Source organism: Heptranchias perlo, chromosome 12 (genome assembly GCF_035084215.1).
Source record: "Heptranchias perlo isolate sHepPer1 chromosome 12, sHepPer1.hap1, whole genome shotgun sequence".
Lineage (NCBI taxonomy): Eukaryota > Metazoa > Chordata > Chondrichthyes > Hexanchiformes > Hexanchidae > Heptranchias > Heptranchias perlo.
The window spans coordinates 68,156,146-68,180,594 of record NC_090336.1 but is presented as its reverse complement, the minus strand read 5'-3'; the positions used below and the strand labels follow the sequence as shown (position 1 = coordinate 68,180,594).

Sequence of the window (24,449 nt, the reverse complement as noted above, 5' to 3'; positions counted from 1 at the left end):
ACTGTGCTGTGCACGGATGGAGTTTTGTTCCCAAGTTTAGCTTGTGAACAACTGTGGGTTGGGGTTGAAAAATTCTAAAATTTTGAAGAAAATAATCTTTAAGAAGGAAGGGAAAAGATTCAAAAGAAATCTCATCTCGAGCAATTGCCCAAACAACAATGGTGTAAACACTTTAAGATAACTGCTTGACAAACTGCAGAGGAAGCTGCAGACATTCCCACCTCTATTCTTTTTGTGATTATAATCATTCACTGGCAGCGGTTGCTAAGGAGATGCTGGCTGAGCTGTGCTGTATTTTGGAGCGACTGGCCTCGGCTTTCCGATTGCACCCCGGGGGCAGTATCTCATTTGTACGACACTGATTTAAAGGGACTGCTTCTATTTTGGAACTCCACACTCCATCCAAAGCACTGTCTCAACCTCGCACAGCTGAACATAACTTAAAGGGCATGAAAGACCCCCCACATCCCCCGCCACCAGCGGTATTTAAAGGGATCATGCAGGAGTTACAGATTAGTTGCTGGATTATTTGTTTGGGCTGCTGGTGCATTTGAACGTGCCTCCTGTGTTGCTCTTGCACTGTCTCTGGGAACGGTGCGCCCAGATATTAAAAATGCTGAACAGATTTTTGGAGCCTGTATTATTACTCAGAATGCTGATATATTGCAACTGGGGTGTTTTTTGTTTTCTCCTGGTCTGGATGAGTGCCACTCCCTTTCTTCCTTTTCCCTCTTGCAGTTTTACCTTGGAGGGAAAGACGTCAGTCTCAGGTCACTTTTCAGGAAGCTGCAAGCCTGTGTATTGGGACGTGCCACTTTCCACAGACTTGGTCTCCTGATCTGCAGCATTTAACTCCAGTTGTTGTGTGAAAAATTACTGCAGTTTTAAACTGGCAGTTCCAGAATTAATTGTTTCCAAATCAGACATTTCCCGAAACAGAGAGAGCGAGAGACACAACGTTAACGGTTGGCAACGTTTAAACTGCCACAATTGAGAGGCGAAATAACTTCACGTTGCTGACTTTAAAAAAGCAAGCAGACAGTGTGTGTGTTTGGAGAGAGTGCACTGTGAATGGCCATATTGAAAGCTGTGAGATTAAACTGTGCTCCAAACTGAGTGTTAAGGTGAGTAAAAGGCACTGGTTTGGGTGGAGCATTGCGCTCAGGATGAGAGATTTTCTTGACGGTGCCAATTAATCTGCACCAGAAAATCATCCCCTGACTGGGTTCAAACCCAGGATGACAAATGAGTTTTAAATATTGCATCCTAACCACTAGACCACCAGGGGAGTTACCATCAATCCCCTGGAAACAGATACATGAGGCTGAACACATGGCTCCCTACAGTAGCAGCAGTGTCACCAGCAGAGGGCTTGAGTTGCCATTTCCACTTTGAGAGACTTTTCGCAGACAGTGAAATGGGAAACATCCATTCAGGAAGTTATCGCTTCTCGGCCTTTTTGCTCAGATCCAGTGTAGTTTCTGTTCTTATCAGTTTAATATCTGATACGTCCCCTATCTGGGGACCGAATATTAAATTGATTTTTGGAACAGAGAGATGGAACGAGAGCTTGCTCCGTCCACTCCGCGCATCGACCTGGTATAGCAGTGCTTCCAGGATCGGTGCAGCTCCCTTCGGGGAGATTCGAAAAACAAAAAGCAGATTTTGTTTCTTTTTTGGACCATATGTTATTACTGTAGTCAATATTGTTATAAAAGAAGGAAAACTTTTTACAGCTGCTTGACCATGCTCTCCTTTCCTTCGTAGGTTGTTGCTCGCTACGCGTTGTTTCTCGCCCGGCCGGTGTGCCATGTTGCCAACGCCGCTGACGCCACTTTCACTCCTGCTCAGCAAGGTAAGCAGCCACCATTGTGTTTTTCTTCCCGTATCTGTCCATGGGGACTTGGCCTATATTTCAGGGTGAGGCCTCACCACGTTTCCCGCTCGACAGCTAAGCTGGAGGTTGCCCCCTGTTGGATTTCCGTGCGACTGCAGGCACGGCCGCCTCCATTGGAAAAGGATGGGTGGGTGGGTGGATGGGGGTTGGTGGTGTTGGGCACATGCACCCCGCCCTGCCCACCACGCCTGCTGCAGTCTATTGCCCATGCCACCCTGCCTGTCTCCTACGACTTATTGCCGGGAACCAGCCTTAGCAAACCCCAGACTTTACTTGGCAGCTGCAGGACCGATTCTGCGCTCCATTGAGATCCTGCGCGCCCGTTGATTAAGCACCCGAAAATGCAAAAGCTGTGATCGTGTTACCTCAGCCAAAGGGAAGGGGGGTGTTACGCAGATGGCTTTTCATCTTGGTTAGATGTCCTGGCAAAAAATGTTCTCTTGCTCAAAGTCTGCCGGCCACTCTTCACACCTAAGCTCAGTCACCCAACACCATTTTGAAGAAGTAGAGAGAGGCCGAGGAAGAATGGAGCAGGAGCGGGAGTTTACCGGTTATCGCTTCTCGGCCTTTTGGCTCAGATCAAGTGTAGTTTCTGTTCTTATCAGTTTAATATCTGATACGTCCCCTCTCTGGGGACCAAATATTAGGTGCAGGGAGGATGTTCCCGAAGGCTGGGGAGTTCAGAACCAGGGGTCACAGTCTCAGGATACGGGGTATGCCATTTAGAACCGAGAGGAGGAGAAATTTCTTCACTCAGAGGGTGGTGAACCTGTGGAATTCTCTGCCACAGAAGGCAGTGGAGGCCAAGTCATTGGATGTATTCAAGAAGGAGATAGATATATTTCTTCATGCTAAAGGGATCAAGGGATATGGGGAAAAAGCGGGAACAGGGTACTGAGTTAGACGATCAGCCATGATCATTTTGAATGGCCTACTCTTGCTCCTATTTTCTATGTTTCTCTGTTCTCTATGTCCCGGTTCATCCCAAACAGTCCGATAACACAGGACGCTGTGCTCTACGGGCTGTTCCCCGGGACGCACACAGAGGCAGATATCAACTGCTGCTGGAAGACCATCATGTCGGTGAAGAAGGCCCTTTGGTCCACCCGAGACCTGCTGGTCTTCCAGCTGAAGGAGCTGTCCAGGATTGAGTGTTGCCGAGTGGCACATTCCAAGATCCAGGAGTACGTGCTGCGGGACGCACTGAGGCGAGGTGCGACCTACGCAAAAGCTCTACGGGGAAAGGCACCGTGGAAGGCCACCCCACCTTGTATTGTACAGAATGTATTAGAAGATTTGGATTGTGACTTCAATTGTAATAACGGGATCGTAGTGTGTCCGATCTGCATTTAATTGCCTCTCCTTTAAAATCCTCATTCTCTACCGCCCACCCAAGTCCCACACAAAGTTTCTCACTGAGATATCTTCACTGATTTCCTCCCTCAGCCTCTGCACCGAGCGACTTCTCATCCTTGATGATTTCAACGTCCATCTCAACTCATCATGCTCTCTCTCCTCTGAGTTCACTGCCCTCATTTCCTCCCTTAATCTCTCCCCTCCCATTCTCACTGCCATTCAGGCTACATCCCGGGCCCTGTTGGTCAGTTCTGGCGACAAGACGTTCGGCCAAATGTCATCATTGGTGACCGTGCCTTCAGTTGCCTCGGCCCTAAGCTCTGGAATTCCCTCCCTAAACCTCTCTGCCTCTCTACCTCTCTCGCCTCCTTTAAAACACTCCTTAAAACCTACCACTTTGACCAAGCTTTTAGTTACCTGTCCTAATATCTCCTTATGTGTCCCAGTGTCAAATTTTGTTTGATAATCGCTCCTGTGAAGCACCTTGGGAAGTTTCACTCCATTAAAGGCCCAATATAAATGCAAGTTGTTATTGTTGTATTGGTTTGAACTGTATTGCTTGAAATTTCATTTCTCTTTTTACATTGAACTGTGTGTATCCGTAAATTTTATGAAATAAAATATAAATTGACATTGAAAAAATGCTTAATTAATGATCACGAGCAAAGAAGGAGCTGGAGAGAGAAGAGAGGGTGTGAGTGACTCCATAATTGTGAGCTACTCAAAGGCATCTCGGTCTAAGAATTCAATAGTCGATCTGTTACTTCGAGGTTTCCCCTGAAGGAGGGCGGGGGGAGAGTGAAACTTTCCTGCAGCCCCTGCAATGGTGGAGCAAGTCCTTATTCCATCTCTGTGTTGCAAAATTTAATATTTGGCCCCCAGATAGGGGACATCACATGGTAATTTGTTAAGAATGTTACACTTGATCTTAACCAAAAGCCAAGAAATTATAATTTGTAAACTCCCTCCTGCTCTGATCTGTCTGCCCCCCTTCTTAAGATTTTTTTGTGGCCCATTGTGAAGCCAGATTTAGTTCTCTGACCATTTATTTCTGCTCAGTTAATGGGCCTGATGTCTGCTTTTGTTTAATGGGCTGGAGTCGGGGGAGGGGTCATGGTGTTGGCCCATCTCTGTACCTGAAACCTGTCTGTGTCAGCAAGGAGGGCTGGAGACAACAATACCCACTCACACCCAAACTGAGGAAAAGAAAAGACACACAGTGCTGGGAGCGGATGAAACAGCAGCATTTTAGGTTCTACCTGGATTTTACGCAGGCAAGAGATGATTGAACGAGTTAAATGTTTCTCCTTTAGAAACCACGACTGATGGCAGAAAGAATACAGAGCGCTGATCTGTCACAGAGCACTCACAAGTAGAGGCCGGCCAAGCGTATTGCCAGGAGGAGTCTGGAAGCTACAGTAAGCACAAGAAACCAGGACGTAACACTGAAAGGGCAAAAAAAAGGAGACCAGCTGGGAGAGATAAAGGGGTCAGAGGGCAAAGGCTGTGACACACGCTCAGGTAAGCTCGCTATTTTGTATTTCAAGTCAAAAGTTTTGTGACAGACTTTTTTACAGTATGGATAGTTTTCACTTTTCTAGCAGCTAGGATAAGCCTGTTCCCTTCCTCGAGCATCACGTCACACCTCTGATTGGTACTGGCCTCGGTTTTTCCGATTGCACCCCGGGGGCAGTAACTCATTTGTAAGACACTGATTTAAAGGGACTGCTTCTATTTTGGAACTCCACACTCCATCCAAAGCACTGTCTCAACCTCGCACAGCTGAACATAACTTAAAGGGCATGAAAGACCCCCCACATCCCCCGCCACCAGCGGTATTTAAAGGGATCATGCAGGAGTTACAGATTAGTTGCTGGATTATTTGTTTGGGCTGCTGGTGCATTTGAACGTGCCTCCTGTGTTGCTCTTGCACTGTCTCTGGGAACGGTGCGCCCAGATATTAAAAATGCTGAACAGATTTTTGGAGCCTGGATTATTACTCAGAATGCTGATATATTGCAACTGGGGTGTTGTTTGTTTTCTTCTGTTCTGGATGAGTGCCACTCCCTTTCTTCCTTTTCCCTCTTGCAGTTTTACCTTGGAGGGAAAGACGTCAGTCTCAGGTCACTTTTCAGGAAGCTGCAAGCCTGTGTATTGGGACATGCCACTTTCCACAGACTTGGTCTCCTGACCTGAAGCATTTAACTCCAGTTGTTGTGTGAAAAATTACTGCAGTTTTAAAATTGCAGTTCCAGAATTAATTGTTTCCAAATCAGACATTTCCCGAAACAGAGAGCGCGAGAGACACAATGTTAACGGTTGGCAACGTTTAAACTGCCACAAGTGAGAGGCGAAATAACTTCACGTTGCTGACTTTAAAAAAGCAAGCAGACAGTGTGTGTGTTTGGAGAGAGTGCACTGTGAATGGCCACATTGAAAGCTGTGAGATGAAACTGTGCTCCCAACTGAGTGTTCAGGTGAGTAAAAGGGACTGGTTTGGGTGGAGCATTGCACTCAGGATGAGAGATTTTCTTGATGGTGCCAATTAATCTGCACCAGAAAATCATCCCCTGACCCGGATTCGAACCCGGGTCTCAACAAGGATTGATAAATGTTACATTCTAACCACTGGACCAGCAGGGGCATTGCCATCAATCCCCTGGAAACAGATACATGAGGCTGAACACATGGCTCCCTACAGTAGCAGCAGTGTCACCAGCAGAGGGCTTGAGTTGCCATTTCCACTTTGACACTCAGTCTTTTCACAGTCAGTGAAATGGGAAACGTCTATTCAGGAGGTTATCGCTTCTCGGCTTCGGGACCGAATGATAAATTGATTTTTGGAACAGAGAGATGGAACAAGAGCTTGCTCCGTCCACTCCACGCATCGACCTGGTACAGCAGTGCTTCCAGGATCGGTGCAGCTCCCTTCGGGGAGATTCGAAAAACAAAAACAGATTTTGTTTCTTTTTTGGACCATATGTTATTACTGTAGTCAATATTGTTATAAAAGAAGGAAAACTTTTTACAGCTGCTTGACCATGCTCTCCTTTCCTTCGTAGGTTGTTGCTCGCTACGCGTTGTTCCTCGCCCGGCCGGTGCGCCATGTTGCCAACGCCGCTGACGCCACTTTCACTCCTGCCCAGCAAGGTAAGCAGCCACCATTGTGTTTTTCTTCCCGTATCTGTCCATGGGGACTTGGCCTATATTTCAGGGTGAGGCCTCACCACGTTTCCCGCTCGACAGCTAAGCTGGAGGTTGCCCCCTGTTGGATTTCCGTGCGACTGCAGGCACGGCCGCCTCTATTGGAAAAGGATGGGTGGGTGGATGGGGGTTGGTGGTGTTGGGCACATGCACCCCGCCCTGCCCGCCACGCCTGCTGCAGTCTATTCCCATGCCACCCTGCCTGTCTCCTATGACTTATTGCCGGGAACCAGCCTTAGCAAACCCCAGACTTTACTTGGCAGCTGCAGGACCGATTCTGCGCTCCATTGAGATCCTGCGCGCCCGTTGATTAAGCACCCGAAAATGCAAAAGCTGTGATCGTGTTACCTCAGCCAAAGGGAAGGGGGGTGTTACGCAGATGGCTTTTCATCTTGGTTAGATGTTCTGGTAAAAAATATTGTGTTGCTCAAAGTTTGCCGGCCACTCTTCACACCTAAGCTCAGTCACCCAACACCATTTTGAAGAAGTAGAGAGAGTCCGAGGAAGAATGGAGCAGGAGCGGGAGTTTACCGGTTATCGCTTCTCGGCCTTTTGGCTTAGATCAAGTGTGTTCCTTTTCGGGCTTATTTGGATCTGAGCGGACTGGAACGCTGGCCGCGACCTCGTGCGCTCGCAAAGTGCGGACTTTGCTGTGATTGGTCGTTTGCGTGCTGGATCCGCCCCTAAATTTGCATAGGGACCACATCAACACTGCAATGGCATGGAAGGGCACCCGGGCAGTCGGCCATGGTGTGCCAAACACCGTCAGGGTGACGGTAACGACAGTCGAATGTGTTTCGCCGGTGGATCGGGAGCTTTTCGTCAAACGCGTTCTGCTCGACTGCTGTGGATTCAAAGCGACGGACATCTTCTGCCTCCAGGATTTCCCTCGAAGCGGACATTTTGACGTCACCTTCAAGACCGTCGCTGGATGCCAGAAGCTTCTTCAAGTCTTCAAGGAGAAGGGGAGCGTCGGACTGCTGGCCATGCTCGCTGCGGAGCCGCTTTTCACCCTCCCAACGCAGAGGAATCGCAAGCTCATTGTGCACATGTACAACCCACACGTCCCGGTCGCCGATGTGCTGACGTTCCTCGCCAGATACGTCGACGGGGCGCAGAACAGCGTCGACGTCACCGACCAGTTTGGGATCTGGACCAGCAAGAGGGAAGTCACGGCAACGTTGAGACTGGATGCCCACGGCAACATCGTCCACCCTCCCTCCAGCTTCGCCTTCGGAGGAAGTCGAGGATACATCACGTACGTGGGGCAGCCCAGAGTCTGTCGCACCTGCGGCAAATCCGGCCATTTGGCGAACACCTGCACTGCAACCATCTGCAAGAACTGCAAGCAGGAAGGACACCAGACTAAGGACTGCAAGGAGAGCAAGCGCTGCAACCTGTGCGGGCTGGAAGGCCATCTCTACAGGGTCTGCCCCGAACGCAACCTCAGCTACGCCCAGGCGGCCAAGAACAACACAGCGGAGGAGGAGGGGGAAACAAGCAAGGATGCCCCAAAGAAGGCCAAGAGTCAGCGCCCGGCCGCGACCTCCTCCAAGAAGCCCCTAGCCCAGGAAAACAATGAACGAGGAAAGGGTCAAGCCGAAAACTGCCAGACCCCGACACCCAGCTCCGAGCCTCCCCAACAGACGACAGAGTCCATGGACGAGGAGGCAGCAGAGGGAGGATGGCAGCTGGTGGTCAATAAAACCAAAAAGAAGAAGCCAGAGAAAAGGAAACAAGCCCCTGCCGACACTACACCAGGGGCCAAAAGAGCACTCGAGTCGCAGTCGGACTGCAACGACTACCCCGAGTCTGACGAGGAGGGACGACAGGAGCGAAGTGGTCAGCCGTCCCACCCAAAGCGGCAAAATACCCAAGGTGACCCCGACGCGATCGGCAGCCCCCATCTCGAGAACACTGGGAGCGACAACGCCTCCGGTGCCCTCCAGCTCCGGGAAGCCGGCAGCATCGTAGTGCCCAGCGCACACCAGCTCCGGGACACCGGGAGCAGCACCGCAGAGAGCGAAGACCAGCTCCGGGAAACCGGGAGAAGCGACAACGAGGAGCCCCAACCGATCGAGGATCGCACGGACTCTTCACCCGACACCAGGCCGCCGATGTCACCCCGGCGGAACGACGACCCCCTCTCTGAGGCAGAACAGAACTCGTACCTCAGCTCAGGGATCGTGGAACACTTTACACAGATCACCTATATGCAGAAACACGGCCAAGAGCTGGAAACAGCAAACGGACTGACGGGTGAGACTTTAAACAGTTGTTAAAATGGGTCTGAAAGTCGCATCCATTAACGTGCGTAGCGTTAAAAGCACTACGCGATGTGTGTCGACCTTGGACTACCTGGCCAAGGTCAAGAGCGACCTGCTGTTCTTGCAGCAGTGCGGCCTGCCGCATCTCAGCAATTACAGGCAATGGTCGCAGCGCTGGGCCCACGGGCCGTCTATCTGGTCGGGAGGCAACGATAACCGTGCCTCCGGCCTGGGGATTCTGCTGCGGGGGGGCAACTTCATCATCACCGAAGTAAAGGAGGTGGTGGGGGGCCGTCTCCTCGTAGCAGACGTAATGTACAAAAACGCTCCGCTCCGGCTGATCAACGTGTACGCCCCGGCTCTGAAGGACGAGCGGCTGGCCGTCTTCCAGCAGCTCCCACTGCTGCTGGCGACGTCCAAGCCGGTCATTCTCGGCGGTGACTTCAACTGCATCATCGATGCGGCTGGACGATCCGGCAGAGCCGACAGCAAACTGGACGCCACGTCCAAACTCCTGATGGAAGCGGTGAAAGACGCCAAGCTGTGCGACGTCTTCAGCAACCCTGCAGACGGAGCGGCGCGTCAATACACCTGGTCCAGACCAGACGGGTCCGTCCGTTCCAGGATAGACTTCCTGTTTGTATCCCCGAAGCTCAAGGTCAGATCCACCAAGGTCACACCGGTGTTCTTCTCTGACCACTGCCTCCTCCTGGCCGACTGTCACCTACAGGACGATCAGAGAGTGGGCAGGGGGACATGGAAGCTGAACGTGAAACTGTTGACCCCGGGAAACATTGAGGAACTGACGAGGGATTACAAAGGTTGGAGAACCGTAAAGCCCCTCTTTGATTCCCCAGTGCACTGGTGGGAAGCCATCAAGGCGAACATCAAGAGGTTCTTCATCCTCAAAGGTGTTCAGAAGGCGAGAGAGAGGCAGAGGGAAACGTCCCGACTCCAGAAAAGCATGCAGAATCTTCTCCTGCTGCAGTCGATGGGGATCGATGTCGGGGAGGAACTCAGAGAGGTGAAGGACCAGCAAGCCTCGCTCTTTGCCTCCGAGGCCTCCAAGATCATCTTCCGGTCCAGAGTCCGCTCCGTGGAGCAGGACGAGACTTGCTCGCGCTTCTTCTTCCAAAAGGTGCACAGAGAGAGCTCTGTGATCAGCAGCCTGAAGGAAGAGAACGGCTCGGTCACGTCCTCGCAGCCCGACATACTGAGGATCTGCAAATCCTTTTATGCCGGACTGTACGACGCGAAGCCCACAGACAGCGCGGCCTCCCATTCCTTCTTGTCGTCTATCACGGAGGTTCTAGACGACAGCAAGCGGGAGAGTCTGGATCACCCGCTAACTCTGGACGAACTGACAAAGGCCGTCCGATCCTTCGAGAAGAGTAAGACTCCCGGAAGCGACGGCTTACCGATGGAGTTGTACTCGGCTCTGTGGGACTGGATAGGCCCAGACCTGCTGGAAGTGTACGGGGGTATGCTTCTGGCAGGCAGCATGTCAGACTCCATGAGGAAAGGCATCATCACCCTCATCTACAAACGGAAGGGGGAGAGGGAAGAAATCAAAAATTGGCGACCCATCTCACTACTTAACGTGGACTACAAAATTCTGTCCAAGGTCATCGCCAATCGGGTCAAGTCAGCCCTGGAGGTGGTGATCCACCCCGATCAGACCTGCACCGTACCCGGCAGGAAGATCTCTGATAGCCTGGCGCTACTCAGGGATACGATTGCCTACGTACAGGACAGGGGGGTGAACACCTGCCTGATCAGCCTGGACCAGGAGAAGGCCTTTGACAGAATATCCCACACGTACATGATGGACGTGCTCTCCAAAATGGGGTTTGGGGAGGGAATCCGCAATTGGATCCAACTGCTCTACACAAACATCAGTAGCGCAGTTTCAATCAACGGGTGGGAATCAGAAAGCTTTCCGATCAAATCTGGAGTCAGGCAGGGCTGTCCTCTCTCCTCCGTCTTGTTCGTGTGTTGCATCGAACCCTTTGCCGAGTCCATCAGGAGGGATGCGGGCATAAGAGGGGTGACGATCCCAGGCAGCGGAGGCACTCAGGTCAAGGCCTCCCTGTACATGGATGACGTCGCCGTCTTTTGCTCGGATCAGCTGTCGGTCCGCAGATTGATGAGCATCTGCGACCGTTTCGAACTGGCCTCGGGGGCCAGGGTAAATCGTAGCAAGAGCGAGGCCATGTTCTTTGGGAACTGGACCGACCGATCCTTTGTCCCCTTCACCGTCAGGTCGGATTACCTGAAGGTGCTGGGGATCTGGTTCGGGGGGGCCGGGGCGTGCACCAAAAACTGGGAGGAGCGTATCTCCAAGGTTAAGCAGAAACTGGGACTGTGGCATCAACGATCCCTCTCGATCGTGGGCAAGAACCTGGTCATCAGGTGCGAGGTGCTCTCGGTGTTGCTGTACGTGGCGCAGGTCTGGCCCATACCTCGCTCCTGCGCCGCGACAGTCACCCGAGCCATCTTCCACTTTGTCTGGAGATCAAAAATGGACCGTGTCCGCAGGGTCACGATGTACAAATCTCCAGAGAAAGGGGGGAAAGGCGTGCCCAACGTGGCCCTCATCCTGATGGCCACCTTTGTGTGCGGCTGCATCAAGCTGTGCATAGACCCTCAGTACGCAAACACAAAGTGTCACTACGTGCTGAGGTTCTACCTGTCCCCGGTGTTGAGAAGGATGGGCCTGGCCACGCTGCCACGGAACGCTCCGTCCAGTTGGACCGTTCCGCCCCACCTGTCCTTCGTGGAAAGGTTTGTGCAGGAAAACACCTTTGACCACAAGGCGATCAGCAAGTGGTCCGCACGTAACGTCCTCGAGACCCTGCGGGAAAAGGAGATGGTGGATCCTGTCGGTTGGTTCCCCGAGCAGACTGTCGATGTCATTTGGCAGAACGCCTCATCGCCAGAGCTTTCAAACAAGCACCAAGACCTAGCTTGGCTGGTGGTGAGAAGGGCCCTTCCCGTCAGATCCTTCATGCACTCCCGGACTCTCAGCACCACCGCGCGCTGTCCCAGAGGAGGCTGCGGTGGAGACGAGACCGTCACCCATCTCCTTATGGAGTGTGCCTTTGCAAAGAAGGTCTGGAGAGAGATGCAGTGGTATCTGTCCAGGTTCGTCCCGAGCAGTTCCGTAACACAGGTTTCTGTGCTCTACGGGCTGTTCCCGGGGACGCACACTGAGACGGACATCGGCTGCTGCTGGAAGACCATCAACTCGGTGAAAGACGCCCTTTGGTCTGCCCGAAACTTGCTGGTCTTCCAGCACAAGGAGCTGTCCTCGACCGAGTGTTGCAGACTGGCACATTCCAAGGTCCAGGACTACGTGCTGAGGGATGCACTAAGGATGGGTGCGGCCGCCGCAAAGGCCCTGTGGGGAAAGGCAACTGTTTAGAGCCTTCCCGCCATTGCAAACCGAGGGGCTGCAATCAGGGAAAAACCCCCTCGGGCAGAATGTAAAATTCAAATTGCTGTAATGTACCTGTAATGAATCTGAAATGAATCTGTAAGCAATAATCTGTGTTGAGTATGATGCAATGAGACACCCTAGAGTGTCATGAACTGTAATTATGTCCAATGTGTTCATTGAACTGTACTTGACGTAACCTGCAAATTGTATAATCTGTATTGTGTACATTTGGAAAGTGATATGACAACTGTTTTGTATGTACTGCTGCAAATTTTATGAATAAAGTATATTTTTTTTTAAAAAAAAGTTTCTGTTCTTATCAGTTTAATATCTGATACGTCCCCTATCTGGGGACCAAATATTAAATTGATCTTTGGAACAGGGAGATGGAACGAGAGCTTGCTCCGTCCACTCCGCGCATCGACCTGGTATCGCAGTGCTTCCAGGATCGGTGCAGCTCCCCTCGGGGAGATTCGAAAAACAAAAAACAGATTTTGTTTCTTTTTTGGACCATATGTTATTACTGTAGTCAATATTGTTATAAAAGAAGGAAAACTTTTTACAGCTGCTTGACCATGCTCTCCTTTCCTTCGTAGGTTGTTGCTCGCTCCGCGTTGTTCCTCGCCCGGCCGTTGTGCCATGTTGCCAACGCCGCTGACGCCACTTTCACTCCTGCTCAGCAAGGTAAGCAGCCACCATTGTGTTTTTCTTCCCGTATCTGTCCATGGGGACTTGGCCTATATTTCAGGGTGAGGCCTCACCACGTTTCCCGCTCGACAGCTAAGCTGGAGGTTGCCCCCTGTTGGATTTCCGTGCGACTGCAGGCACGGGCGCCTCCATTGGAAAAGGATGGGTGGGTGGATGGGGGTTGGTGGTGTTGGGCACATGCACCCCGCCCTGCCCGCCACGCCTGCTGCAGTCTATTCCCATGCCACCCTGCCTGTCTCCTACGACTTATTGCCGGGAACCAGCCTTAGCAAACCCCAGACTTTACTTGGCAGCTGCAGGACCGATTCTGCGCTCCATTGAGATCCTGAGCGCCCGTTGATGAAGCACCCGAAAATGCAAAAGCTGTGATCGTGTTACCTCAGCCAAAGGGAAGGGGGGTGTTACGGAGATGGCTTTTCATCTTGGTTAGATGTTCTGGTAAAAAATATTGTGTTGCTCAAAGTTTGCCGGCCACTCTTCACACCTAAGCTCAGTCACCCAACACCATTTTGAAGAAGAAGAGAGAGTCCGAGGAAGAATGGAGCAGGAGCGGGAGTTTACCGGTTATCGCTTCTCGGCCTTTTGGCTAAGATCCAGTGTAGTTTCTGTTCTTATCAGTTTAATATCTGATACGTCCCCTATCTGGGGACCAAATATTAAATTGATTTTTGGAACAGGGAGATGGAACGAGAGCTTGCTCCGTCCACTCCGCGCATCGACCTGGTATCGCAGTGCTTCCAGGATCGGTGCAGCTCCCCTCGGGGAGATTCGAAAAACAAAAAACAGATTTTGTTTCTGTTTTGGACCATATGTTATTACTGTAGTCAATATTGTTATAAAAGAAGGAAAACTTTTTACAGCTGCTTGACCATGCTCTCCATTCCTTCGGAGGTTGATGCTCGCTCCGCGTTGTTCCTCGCCCGGCCGTTGTGCCATGTTGCCAACGCCGCTGACGCCACTTTCACTCCTGCTCAGCAAGGTAAGCAGCCACCATTGTGTTTTTCTTCCCGTATCTGTCCATGGGGACTTGGCCTATATTTCAGGGTGAGGCCTCACCACGTTTCCCGCTCGACAGCTAAGCTGGAGGTTGCCCCCTGTTGGATTTCCGTGCGACTGCAGGCACGGGCGCCTCCATTGGAAAAGGATGGGTGGGTGGATGGGGGTTGGTGGTGTTGGGCACATGCACCCCGCCCTGCCCGCCACGCCTGCTGCAGTCTATTCCCATGCCACCCTGCCTGTCTCCTACGACTTATTGCCGGGAACCAGCCTTAGCAAACCCCAGACTTTACTTGGCAGCTGCAGGACCGATTCTGCGCTCCATTGAGATCCTGCGCGCCCGTTGATTAAGCACCCGAAAATGCAAAAGCTGTGATCGTGTTACCTCAGCCAAAGGGAAGGGGGGTGTTACGGAGATGGCTTTTCATCTTGGTTAGATGTTCTGGTAAAAAATATTGTGTTGCTCAAAGTTTGCCGGCCACTCTTCACACCTAAGCTCAGTCACCCAACACCATTTTGAAGAAGAAGAGAGAGTCCGAGGAAGAATGGAGCAGGAGCGGGAGTTTACCGGTTATCGCTTCTCGGCCTTTTGGCTAAGATCCAGTGTAGTTTCTGTTCTTATCAGTTTAATATCTGATACGTCCCCTATCTGGGGACCAAATATTAAATTGATTTTTGGAACAGGGAGATGGAACGAGAGCTTGCTCCGTCCCCTCCGCGCATCGACCTGGTACAGCAGTGCTTCCAGGATCGGTGCAGCTCCCTTCGGGGAGATTCGAAAAACAAAAAACAGATTTTGTTTCTTTTTTGGACCATATGTTATTACTGTAGTCAATATTGTTATAAAAGAAGGAAAACTTTTTACAGCTGCTTGACCATGCTCTCCTTTCCTTCGTAGGTTGTTGCTCGCTCCGCGTTGTTCCTCGCCCGGCCGTTGTGCCATGTTGCCAACGCCGCTGACGCCACTTTCACTCCTGCTCAGCAAGGTAAGCAGCCACCATTGTGTTTTTCTTCCCGTATCTGTCCATGGGGACTTGGCCTATATTTCAGGGTGAGGCCTCACCACGTTTCCTGCTCGACAGCTAAGCTGGAGGTTGCCCCCTGTTGGATTTCCGTGCGACTGCAGGCACGGGCGCCTCCATTGGAAAAGGATGGATGGGTGGATGGGGGTTGGTGGTGTTGGGCACATGCACCCCGCCCTGCCCGCCACGCCTGCTGCAGTCTATTCCCATGCCACCCTGCCTGTCTCCTACGACTTATTGCCGGGAACCAGCCTTAGCAAACCCCAGACTTTACTTGGCAGCTGCAGGACCGATTCTGCGCTCCATTGAGATCCTGCGCGCCCGTTGATGAAGCACCCGAAAATGCAAAAGCTGTGATCGTGTTACCTCAGCCAAAGGGAAGGGGGGTGTTACGGAGATGGCTTTTCATCTTGGTTAGATGTTCTGGTAAAAAATATTGTGTTGCTCAAAGTTTGCCGGCCACTCTTCACACCTAAGCTCAGTCACCCAACACCATTTTGAAGAAGAAGAGAGAGTCCGAGGAAGAATGGAGCAGGAGCGGGAGTTTACCGGTTATCGCTTCTCGGCCTTTTGGCTAAGATCCAGTGTAGTTTCTGTTCTTATCAGTTTAATATCTGATACGTCCCCTATCTGGGGACCAAATATTAAATTGATTTTTGGAACAGGGAGATGGAACGAGAGCTTGCTCCGTCCCCTCCGCGCATCGACCTGGTACAGCAGTGCTTCCAGGATCGGTGCAGCTCCCTTCGGGGAGATTCGAAAAACAAAAAACAGATTTTGTTTCTTTTTTGGACCATATGTTATTACTGTAGTCAATATTGTTATAAAAGAAGGAAAACTTTTTACAGCTGCTTGACCATGCTCTCCTTTCCTTCGTAGGTTGTTGCTCGCTCCGCGTTGTTCCTCGCCCGGCCGTTGTGCCATGTTGCCAACGCCGCTGACGCCACTTTCACTCCTGCTCAGCAAGGTAAGCAGCCACCATTGTGTTTTTCTTCCCGTATCTGTCCATGGGGACTTGGCCTATATTTCAGGGTGAGGCCTCACCACGTTTCCTGCTCGACAGCTAAGCTGGAGGTTGCCCCCTGTTGGATTTCCGTGCGACTGCAGGCACGGGCGCCTCCATTGGAAAAGGATGGATGGGTGGATGGGGGTTGGTGGTGTTGGGCACATGCACCCCGCCCTGCCCGCCACGCCTGCTGCAGTCTATTCCCATGCCACCCTGCCTGTCTCCTACGACTTATTGCCGGGAACCAGCCTTAGCAAACCCCAGACTTTACTTGGCAGCTGCAGGACCGATTCTGCGCTCCATTGAGATCCTGCGCGCCCGTTGATTAAGCACCCGAAAATGCAAAAGCTGTGATCGTGTTACCTCAGCCAAAGGGAAGGGGGGTGTTACGGAGATGGCTTTTCATCTTGGTTAGATGTTCTGGTAAAAAATATTGTGTTGCTCAAAGTTTGCCGGCCACTCTTCACACCTAAGCTCAGTCACCCAACACCATTTTGAAGAAGAAGAGAGAGTCCGAGGAAGAATGGAGCAGGAGCGGGAGTTTACCGGTTATCGCTTCTCGGCCTTTTGGCTAAGATCCAGTGTAGTTTCTGTTCTTATCAGTTTAATATCTGATACGTCCCCTATCTGGGGACCAAATATTAAATTGATTCTTGGAACAGGGAGATGGAACGAGAGCTTGCTCCGTCCACTCCGCGCATCGACCTGGTATCGCAGTGCTTCCAGGATCGGTGCAGCTCCCCTCGGGGAGATTCGAAAAACAAAAAACAGATTTTGTTTCTTTTTTGGACCATATGTTATTACTGTAGTCAATATTGTTATAAAAGAAGGAAAACTTTTTACAGCTGCTTGACCATGCTCTCCTTTCCTTCGTAGGTTGTTGCTCGCTCCGCGTTGTTCCTCGCCCGGCCGTTGTGCCATGTTGCCAACGCCGCTGACGCCACTTTCACTCCTGCCCAGCAAGGTAAGCAGCCACCATTGTGTTTTTCTTCCCGTATCTGTCCATGGGGACTTGGCCTATATTTCAGGGTGAGGCCTCACCACGTTTCCCGCTCGACAGCTAAGCTGGAGGTTGCCCCCTGTTGGATTTCCGTGCGACTGCAGGCACGGGCGCCTCCATTGGAAAAGGATGGGTGGGTGGATGGGGGTTGGTGGTGTTGGGCACATGCACCCCGCCCTGCCCGCCACGCCTGCTGCAGTCTATTCCCATGCCACCCTGCCTGTCTCCTACGACTTATTGCCGGGAACCAGCCTTAGCAAACCCCAGACTTTACTTGGCAGCTGCAGGACCGATTCTGCGCTCCATTGAGATCCTGCGCGCCCGTTGATTAAGCACCCGAAAATGCAAAAGCTGTGATCGTGTTACCTCAGCCAAAGGGAAGGGGGGTGTTACGGAGATGGCTTTTCATCTTGGTTAGATGTTCTGGTAAAAAATATTGTGTTGCTCAAAGTTTGCCGGCCACTCTTCACACCGAAGCTCAGTCACCCAACACCATTTTGAAGAAGAAGAGAGAGTCCGAGGAAGAATGGAGCAGGAGCGGGAGTTTACCGGTTATCGCTTCTTGGCCTTTTGGCTAAGATCCAGTGTAGTTTCTGTTCTTATCAGTTTAATATCTGATACGTCCCCTATCTGGGGACCAAATATTAAATTGATTTTTGGAACAGGGAGATGGAACGAGAGCTTGCTCCGTCCACTCCGCGCATCGACCTGGTACAGCAGTGCTTCCAGGATCGGTGCAGCTCCCTTCGGGGAGATTCGAAAAACAAAAAACAGATTTTGTTTCTTTTTTGGACCATATGTTATTACTGTAGTCAATATTGTTATAAAAGAAGGAAAACTTTTTACAGCTGCTTGACCATGCTCTCCTTTCCTTCGTAGGTTGTTGCTCGCTCCGCGTTGTTCCTCGCCCGGCCGTTGTGCCATGTTGCCAACGCCGCTGACGCCACTTTCACTCCTGCTCAGCAAGGTAAGCAGCCACCATTGTGTTTTTCTTCCCGTATCTGTCCATGGGGACTTGGCCTATATTTCAGGGTGAGGCCTCACCACGTTTCCCGCTCGACAGCTAAGCTGGAGGTTGCCCCCTGTTGGATTTCCGTGCGACTGCAGGCACGGGCGCCTCCATTGGAAAAGGATGGGTGGGTGGATGGGGGTTGGTGGTGTTGGGCACATGCACCCCGCCCTGCCCGCCACGCCTGCTGCAGTCTATTCCCATGCCACCCTGCCTGTCTCTTACGACTTATTGCCGGGAACCAGCCTTAGCAAACCCCAGACTTTACTTGGCAGCTGCAGGACCGATTCTGCGCTCCATTGAGATCCTGCGCGCCCGTTGATTAAGCACCCGAAAATGCAAAAGCTGTGATCGTGTTACCTCAGCCAAAGGGAAGGGGGGTGTTACGGAGATGGCTTTTCATCTTGGTTAGATGTTCTGGTAAAAAATATTGTGTTGCTCAAAGTTTGCCGGCCACTCTTCACACCTAAGCTCAGTCACCCAACACCATTTTGAAGAAGAAGAGAGAGTCCGAGGAAGAATGGAGCAGGAGCGGGAGTTTACCGGTTATCGCTTCTCGGCCTTTTGGCTAAGATCCAGTGTAGTTTCTGTTCTTATCAGTTTAATATCTGATACGTCCCCTATCTGGGGACCAAATATTAAATTGATTCTTGGAACAGGAAGATGGAACGAGAGCTTGCTCCGTCCACTCCGCGCATCGACCTGGTATCGCAGTGCTTCCAGGATCGGTGCAGCTCCCCTCGGGGAGATTCGAAAAACAAAAAACAGATTTTGTTTCTTTTTTGGACCATATGTTATTACTGTAGTCAATATTGTTATAAAAGAAGGAAAACTTTTTACAGCTGCTTGACCATGCTCTCCTTTCCTTCGTAGGTTGTTGCTCGCTCCGCGTTGTTCCTCGCCCGGCCGTTGTGCCATGTTGCCAACGCCGCTGACGCCACTTTCACTCCTGCCCAGCAAGGTAAGCAGCCACCATTGTGTTTTTCTTCCCGTATCTGTCCATGGGGACTTGGCCTATATTTCAGGGTGAGGCCTCACCACGTTTCCCGCTCGACAGCTAAGCTGGAGGTTGCCCCCTGTTGGATTTCCGTGCGACTGCAGGCACGGGCGCCTCCATTGGAAAAGGATGGGTGGGTGGATGGGGGTTGGTGGTGTTGGGCACATGCACCCCGCCCTGCCCGCCACGCCTGCTGCAGTCTATTCCCATGCCACCCTGCCTGTCTCCTACGACTTATTGCCGGGAACCAGCCTTAGCAAACCCCAGACTTTACTTGGCAGCTGCAGGACCGATTCTGCGCTCCATTGAGATCCTGCGCGCCCGTTGATTAAGCACCCGAAAATGCAAAAGCTGTGATCGTGTTACCTCAGCCAAAGGGAAGGGGGGTGTTACGGAGATGGCTTTTCATCTTGGTTAGATGTTCTGGTAAAAAATATTGTGTTGCTCAAAGTTTGCCGGCCACTCTTCACACCTAAGCTCAGTCACCCAACACCATTTTGAAGAAGAAGAGAGAGTCCGAGGAAGAATGGAGCAGGAGCGGGAGTTTACCGGTTATCGCTTCTCGGCCTTTTGGCTAAGATCCAGTGTAGTTTCTGTTCTTATCAGTTTAATATCTGATACGTCCCCTATCTGGGGACCAAATATTAAATTGATTCTTGGAACAGGGAGATGGAACGAGAGCTTGCTCCGTCCACTCCGCGCATCGACCTGGTATCGCAGTGCTTCCAGGATCGGTGCAGCTCCCCTCGGGGAGATTCGAAAAACAAAAAACAGATTTTGTTTCTTTTTTGGACCATATGTTATTACTGTAGTCAATATTGTTATAAAAGAAGGAAAACTTTTTACAGCTGCTTGACCATGCTCTCCTTTCCTTCGTAGGTTGTTGCTCGCTCCGCGTTGTTCCTCGCCCGGCCGTTGTGCCATGTTGCCAACGCCGCTGACGCCACTTTCACTCCTGCCCAGCAAGGTAAGCAGCCACCATTGTGTTTTTCTTCCCGTATCTGTCCATGGGGACTTGGCCTATATTTCAGGGTGAGGCCTCACCACGTTTCCCGCTCGACAGCTAAGCTGGAGGTTGCCCCCTGTTGGATTTCCGTGCGACTGCAGGCACGGGCGCCTCCATTGGAAAAGGATGGGTGGGTGGATGGGGGTTGGTGGTGTTGGGCACATGCACCCCGCCCTGCCCGCCACGCCTGCTGCAGTCTATTCCCATGCCACCCTGCCTGTCTCCTACGACTTATTGCCGGGAACCAGCCTTAGCAAACCCCAGACTTTACTTGGCAGCTGCAGGACCGATTCTGCGCTCCATTGAGATCCTGCGCGCCCGTTGATTAAGCACCCGAAAATGCAAAAGCTGTGATCGTGTTACCTCAGCCAAAGGGAAGGGGGGTGTTACGGAGATGGCTTTTCATCTTGGTTAGATGTTCTGGTAAAAAATATTGTGTTGCTCAAAGTTTGCCGGCCACTCTTCACACCGAAGCTCAGTCACCCAACACCATTTTGAAGAAGAAGAGAGAGTCCGAGGAAGAATGGAGCAGGAGCGGGAGTTTACCGGTTATCGCTTCTTGGCCTTTTGGCTAAGATCCAGTGTAGTTTCTGTTCTTATCAGTTTAATATCTGATACGTCCCCTATCTGGGGACCAAATATTAAATTGATTTTTGGAACAGGGAGATGGAACGAGAGCTTGCTCCGTCCACTCCGCGCATCGACCTGGTACAGCAGTGCTTCCAGGATCGGTGCAGCTCCCTTCGGGGAGATTCGAAAAACAAAAAACAGATTTTGTTTCTTTTTTGGACCATATGTTATTACTGTAGTCAATATTGTTATAAAAGAAGGAAAACTTTTTACAGCTGCTTGACCATGCTCTCCTTTCCTTCGTAGGTTGTTGCTCGCTCCGCGTTGTTCCTCGCCCGGCCGTTGTGCCATGTTGCCAACGCCGCTGACGCCACTTTCACTCCTGCTCAGCAAGGTAAGCAGCCACCATTGTGTTTTTCTTCCCGTATCTGTCCATGGGGACTTGGCCTATATTTCAGGGTGAGGCCTCACCACGTTTCCCGCTCGACAGCTAAGCTGGAGGTTGACCCCTGTTGGATTTCCGTGCGACTGCAGGCACGGGCGCCTCCATTGGAAAAGGATGGGTGGGTGGATGGGGGTTGGTGGTGTTGGGCACATGCACCCCGCCCTGCCCGCCACGCCTGCTGCAGTCTATTCCCATGCCACCCTGCCTGTCTCTTACGACTTATTGCCGGGAACCAGCCTTAGCAAACCCCAGACTTTACTTGGCAGCTGCAGGACCGATTCTGCGCTCCATTGAGATCCTGCGCGCCCGTTGATTAAGCACCCGAAAATGCAAAAGCTGTGATCGTGTTACCTCAGCCAAAGGGAAGGGGGGTGTTACGGAGATGGCTTTTCATCTTGGTTAGATGTTCTGGTAAAAAATATTGTGTTGCTCAAAGTTTGCCGGCCACTCTTCACACCTAAGCTCAGTCACCCAACACCATTTTGAAGAAGAAGAGAGAGTCCGAGGAAGAATGGAGCAGGAGCGGGAGTTTACCGGTTGTCGCTTCTCGGCCTTTTGGCTAAGATCCAGTGTAGTTTCTGTTCTTATCAGTTTAATATCTGATACGTCCCCTATCTGGGGACCAAATATTAAATTGATTCTTGGAACAGGGAGATGGAACGAGAGCTTGCTCCGTCCACTCCGCGCATCGACCTGGTATCGCAGTGCTTCCAGGATCGGTGCAGCTCCCCTCGGGGAGATTCGAAAAACAAAAAACAGATTTTGTTTCTTTTTTGGACCATATGTTATTACTGTAGTCAATATTGTTATAAAAGAAGGAAAACTTTTTACAGCTGCTTGACCATGCTCTCCTTTCCTTCGTAGGTTGTTGCTCGCTCCGCGTTGTTCCTCGCCCGGCCGTTGTGCCATGTTGCCAACGCCGCTGACGCCACTTTCACTCCTGCCCAGCAAGGTAAGCAGCCACCATTGTGTTTTTCTTCCCGTATCTGTCCATGGGGACTTGGCCTATATTTCAGGGTGAGGCCTCACCACGTTTCCCGCTCGACAGCTAAGCTGGAGGTTGCCCCCTGTTGGATTTCCGTGCGACTGCAGGCACGGGCGCCTCCATTGGAAAAGGATGGGTGGGTGGATGGGGGTTGGTGGTGTTGGGCACATGCACCCCGCCCTGCCCGCCACGCCTGCTGCAGTCTATTCCCATGCCACCCTGCCTGTCTCCTACGACTTATTGCCGGGAACCAGCCTTAGCAAACCCCAGACTTTACTTGGCAGCTGCAGGACCGATTCTGCGCTCCATTGAGATCCTGCGCGCCCGTTGATTAAGCACCCGAAAATGCAAAAGCTGTGATCGTGTTACCTCAGCCAAAGGGAAGGGGGGTGTTACGGAGATGGCTTTTCATCTTGGTTAGATGTTCTGGTAAAAAATATTGTGTTGCTCAAAGTTTGCCGGCCACTCTTCACACCTAAGCTCAGTCACCCAACACCATTTTGAAGAAGAAGAGAGAGTCCGAGGAAGAATGGAGCAGGAGCGGGAGTTTACCGGTTATCGCTTCTCGGCCTTTTGGCTAAGATCCAGTGTAGTTTCTGTTCTTATCAGTTTAATATCTGATACGTCCCCTATCTGGGGACCAAATATTAAATTGATTCTTGGAACAGGGAGATGGAACGAGAGCTTGCTCCGTCCACTCCGCGCATCGACCTGGTATCGCAGTGCTTCCAGGATCGGTGCAGCTCCCCTCGGGGAGATTCGAAAAACAAAAAACAGATTTTGTTTCTTTTTTGGACCATATGTTATTACTGTAGTCAATATTGTTATAAAAGAAGGAAAACTTTTTACAGCTGCTTGACCATGCTCTCCTTTCCTTCGTAGGTTGTTGCTCGCTCCGCGTTGTTCCTCGCCCGGCCGTTGTGCCATGTTGCCAACGCCGCTGACGCCACTTTCACTCCTGCCCAGCAAGGTAAGCAGCCACCATTGTGTTTTTCTTCCCGTATCTGTCCATGGGGACTTGGCCTATATTTCAGGGTGAGGCCTCACCACGTTTCCCGCTCGACAGCTAAGCTGGAGGTTGCCCCCTGTTGGATTTCCGTGCGACTGCAGGCACGGGCGCCTCCATTGGAAAAGGATGGGTGGGTGGATGGGGGTTGGTGGTGTTGGGCACATGCACCCCGCCCTGCCCGCCACGCCTGCTGCAGTCTATTCCCATGCCACCCTGCCTGTCTCCTACGACTTATTGCCGGGAACCAGCCTTAGCAAACCCCAGACTTTACTTGGCAGCTGCAGGACCGATTCTGCGCTCCATTGAGATCCTGCGCGCCCGTTGATTAAGCACCCGAAAATGCAAAAGCTGTGATCGTGTTACCTCAGCCAAAGGGAAGGGGGGTGTTACGGAGATGGCTTTTCATCTTGGTTAGATGTTCTGGTAAAAAATATTGTGTTGCTCAAAGTTTGCCGGCCACTCTTCACACCGAAGCTCAGTCACCCAACACCATTTTGAAGAAGAAGAGAGAGTCCGAGGAAGAATGGAGCAGGAGCGGGAGTTTACCGGTTATCGCTTCTTGGCCTTTTGGCTAAGATCCAGTGTAGTTTCTGTTCTTATCAGTTTAATATCTGATACGTCCCCTATCTGGGGACCAAATATTAAATTGATTTTTGGAACAGGGAGATGGAACGAGAGCTTGCTCCGTCCACTCCGCGCATCGACCTGGTACAGCAGTGCTTCCAGGATCGGTGCAGCTCCCTTCGGGGAGATTCGAAAAACAAAAAACAGATTTTGTTTCTTTTTTGGACCATATGTTATTACTGTAGTCAATATTGTTATAAAAGAAGGAAAACTTTTTACAGCTGCTTGACCATGCTCTCCTTTCCTTCGTAGGTTGTTGCTCGCTCCGCGTTGTTCCTCGCCCGGCCGTTGTGCCATGTTGCCAACGCCGCTGACGCCACTTTCACTCCTGCTCAGCAAGGTAAGCAGCCACCATTGTGTTTTTCTTCCCGTATCTGTCCATGGGGACTTGGCCTATATTTCAGGGTGAGGCCTCACCACGTTTCCCGCTCGACAGCTAAGCTGGAGGTTGCCCCCTGTTGGATTTCCGTGCGACTGCAGGCACGGGCGCCTCCATTGGAAAAGGATGGGTGGGTGGATGGGGGTTGGTGGTGTTGGGCACATGCACCCCGCCCTGCCCGCCACGCCTGCTGCAGTCTATTCCCATGCCACCCTGCCTGTCTCTTACGACTTATTGCCGGGAACCAGCCTTAGCAAACCCCAGACTTTACTTGGCAGCTGCAGGACCGATTCTGCGCTCCATTGAGATCCTGCGCGCCCGTTGATTAAGCACCCGAAAATGCAAAAGCTGTGATCGTGTTACCTCAGCCAAAGGGAAGGGGGGTGTTACGGAGATGGCTTTTCATCTTGGTTAGATGTTCTGGTAAAAAATATTGTGTTGCTCAAAGTTTGCCGGCCACTCTTCACACCTAAGCTCAGTCACCCAACACCATTTTGAAGAAGAAGAGAGAGTCCGAGGAAGAATGGAGC

General features: G+C 51.4%; 12 non-coding genes and 4 pseudogenes across 12 annotated transcripts; 15 read left to right on the top strand and 1 right to left on the bottom strand.

The window, feature by feature from the left end:
- Nucleotides 1-1,442: 1,442 nt before the first annotated feature.
- LOC137328264 (U2 spliceosomal RNA) lies at nt 1,443-1,633 on the top strand. Its single transcript, XR_010964746.1, has one exon. It is a non-coding gene; the product is annotated as a U2 spliceosomal RNA (small nuclear RNA).
- Nucleotides 1,634-2,450: 817 nt separating this feature from the next.
- On the top strand, nt 2,451-2,562 carry LOC137328914 (U2 spliceosomal RNA; annotated as a pseudogene).
- Nucleotides 2,563-4,031: 1,469 nt separating this feature from the next.
- Nucleotides 4,032-4,204, bottom strand: LOC137330602 (U2 spliceosomal RNA; annotated as a pseudogene).
- Nucleotides 4,205-6,054: 1,850 nt separating this feature from the next.
- Nucleotides 6,055-6,182, top strand: LOC137330536 (U2 spliceosomal RNA; annotated as a pseudogene).
- A 6,267-nt stretch (nt 6,183-12,449) lies between these two features.
- Nucleotides 12,450-12,625, top strand: LOC137328307 (U2 spliceosomal RNA; annotated as a pseudogene).
- Nucleotides 12,626-13,437: 812 nt separating this feature from the next.
- Nucleotides 13,438-13,628, top strand: LOC137330754 (U2 spliceosomal RNA). The gene has a single exon (XR_010965178.1). It is a non-coding gene; the product is annotated as a U2 spliceosomal RNA (small nuclear RNA).
- An 812-nt stretch (nt 13,629-14,440) lies between these two features.
- Nucleotides 14,441-14,631, top strand: LOC137330919 (U2 spliceosomal RNA). The gene has a single exon (XR_010965339.1). It is a non-coding gene; the product is annotated as a U2 spliceosomal RNA (small nuclear RNA).
- An 812-nt stretch (nt 14,632-15,443) lies between these two features.
- Nucleotides 15,444-15,634, top strand: LOC137330918 (U2 spliceosomal RNA). Its single transcript, XR_010965338.1, has one exon. It is a non-coding gene; the product is annotated as a U2 spliceosomal RNA (small nuclear RNA).
- An 812-nt stretch (nt 15,635-16,446) lies between these two features.
- LOC137328151 (U2 spliceosomal RNA) lies at nt 16,447-16,637 on the top strand. The gene has a single exon (XR_010964638.1). It is a non-coding gene; the product is annotated as a U2 spliceosomal RNA (small nuclear RNA).
- Nucleotides 16,638-17,449: 812 nt separating this feature from the next.
- LOC137330894 (U2 spliceosomal RNA) lies at nt 17,450-17,640 on the top strand. The gene has a single exon (XR_010965314.1). It is a non-coding gene; the product is annotated as a U2 spliceosomal RNA (small nuclear RNA).
- Nucleotides 17,641-18,452: 812 nt separating this feature from the next.
- On the top strand, nt 18,453-18,643 carry LOC137328218 (U2 spliceosomal RNA). Its single transcript, XR_010964703.1, has one exon. It is a non-coding gene; the product is annotated as a U2 spliceosomal RNA (small nuclear RNA).
- An 812-nt stretch (nt 18,644-19,455) lies between these two features.
- On the top strand, nt 19,456-19,646 carry LOC137328150 (U2 spliceosomal RNA). Its single transcript, XR_010964637.1, has one exon. It is a non-coding gene; the product is annotated as a U2 spliceosomal RNA (small nuclear RNA).
- Nucleotides 19,647-20,458: 812 nt separating this feature from the next.
- LOC137330893 (U2 spliceosomal RNA) lies at nt 20,459-20,649 on the top strand. Its single transcript, XR_010965313.1, has one exon. It is a non-coding gene; the product is annotated as a U2 spliceosomal RNA (small nuclear RNA).
- An 812-nt stretch (nt 20,650-21,461) lies between these two features.
- On the top strand, nt 21,462-21,652 carry LOC137328189 (U2 spliceosomal RNA). The gene has a single exon (XR_010964676.1). It is a non-coding gene; the product is annotated as a U2 spliceosomal RNA (small nuclear RNA).
- An 812-nt stretch (nt 21,653-22,464) lies between these two features.
- On the top strand, nt 22,465-22,655 carry LOC137328149 (U2 spliceosomal RNA). Its single transcript, XR_010964636.1, has one exon. It is a non-coding gene; the product is annotated as a U2 spliceosomal RNA (small nuclear RNA).
- Nucleotides 22,656-23,467: 812 nt separating this feature from the next.
- Nucleotides 23,468-23,658, top strand: LOC137330891 (U2 spliceosomal RNA). Its single transcript, XR_010965311.1, has one exon. It is a non-coding gene; the product is annotated as a U2 spliceosomal RNA (small nuclear RNA).
- The last annotated feature ends 791 nt before the right edge of the window (nt 23,659-24,449 follow it).